This window comes from Nycticebus coucang, chromosome 10 (assembly GCF_027406575.1).
Source record: "Nycticebus coucang isolate mNycCou1 chromosome 10, mNycCou1.pri, whole genome shotgun sequence".
In the NCBI taxonomy this organism is placed as follows: Eukaryota; Metazoa; Chordata; class Mammalia; order Primates; family Lorisidae; genus Nycticebus; species Nycticebus coucang.
The window spans coordinates 77,977,036-77,978,811 of record NC_069789.1 but is presented as its reverse complement, the minus strand read 5'-3'; positions in this window follow the sequence as shown (position 1 = coordinate 77,978,811).

The following is a 1,776-nucleotide window of genomic DNA, read 5'->3' as shown; positions in this document are numbered from 1 at the left end:
AACTAATTGCACCTTCAAATTCAGAGCCATGTTCAGTAGTACACCAAAGACCACCTTCATTTCTTTTGACAAAACATCCTCTCACAAGTACCACATTGAATATTTTGTTAGTGGAGTCCCATTCTGTATTTTTTCCACTGCATACATATTTGTCATGATCACAATTTTCACCGGTAAGACCATCTGAGAAAAAGAGCTGGAAATATTCAAGTTCCATTTTTGGTCCAGCACTTTGAGGAAAAGTGAATCCCTGCTGTGTGACAGAGTATTGGAACTTTATACGATCACCAGCAGAATAAAACCTTCCAGCTACTTGTTACAAGTTTCCTATTATTGAACCTTTCTTCTTTTTCTCTAGCTTCAGATTCACTGGAACTAATATCACTGCATATTGAAAGAGCTTCTTCATTCACTTTCATCACAAAACTCTCCTTCAACCTAACTGTCCTCAAAAATCCGTGTTGCACTATCATCATCACTTACGTGCCTTTTCCCTGCCATTTTCCTACAAGCACAACTGTTTTCGGAGGTCCTCAAACTGCGTCCTGCGGTCCACATGAGGCGGTGTGATTGTATTTGTTTCCGTTTTGTTTTTTACTTCAAAATAAGATATGTAAAACGTGCATAGGAATTTGTTCATTGTTTTTTTGGTTTTTTTAACTATAGTCCAGCTGTCCAACGGTCTGAGGGACAGTGAACTGGGCCCCTGTTTAAAAAGTTTGAGGACCCCATTTATACCAAAACACATGGCCTCCCAAGAAACAGAAAATGTACAACTCTGTTGGCTAGAGTTCCTACTACTTGGGGAAACAGGTCAGATAGGCTCTGACATAACAGGAGCATCCAGTGGCTTCCCATTTCACTCAGTAAGTTTTAAAATGTTTAAAAATATCCTACCTGTCCTGCCTGTCCGAGCACCTTGTCCTTGGCTCCTGGGTCACATGCTTTTCTGGTTTGTATCTGTCTCTCTGAACACCTATTCAGCTCGTAATTCATCTAATCTTCTTTTTTTTTTATTAAATCATAACTGTATACATTGATATGATCATGGGGCATCATACACTCGCTTCATAAACCATTTGACACATTTTTATCACAGTGGTTAACATAGCCTTTCCGGCGTTATCTCAGTTACTGTGCCAAAACATTTACATTCTACATTTACCAAGTTTCGCAAATACCCCTGTAATATGCACCACAGGTGTGATCCCACCGATCCTCCTCCCTCTACCCACCCACCCCCCTTTCCCACTTCCCCCTATTGTTAAGTTGTAGCTGGGTTATCGCTTTCATGTGAGAGTCCCAAATTAGTTTCATAGTAGGGCTGTGTACCAAAAATCACAACACAACAAAGATATTTGTACCAGAATGTTTATTGCAGCCCAATTCATAATAGCTAAGTCATGGAAAAAGCCCAAGTGCTCATCTAATCTTTAAAGGTGCGTTCACTCTAAAACTACGGTTCTCTTTTAGACGTCTATGTCAGGGCATTCCCGTTCCCAGGAATCGGAAACCAGGACCCCAGTGCTGAAGGCTATGAGAACTTAAGTATCCCCACCTTCTCAGATGAGCTACAAACAGCACTGAATTAAGAAGGGTTAGTGGCTCCCGGGCTCAGGCTACTTTTGAACATTTTTCACATTGGAATCAGCCCAGGTTCGAATAAAAGCAACGCGAAACTAAAGAGCAGCGGCGCAGCTCCGGTTACCTTTGTTAGAGGGAGGAGCTAATCCCACTTTCCTCCCAATTTCTGAGCCCGCCCTCGTGGACGCTGCG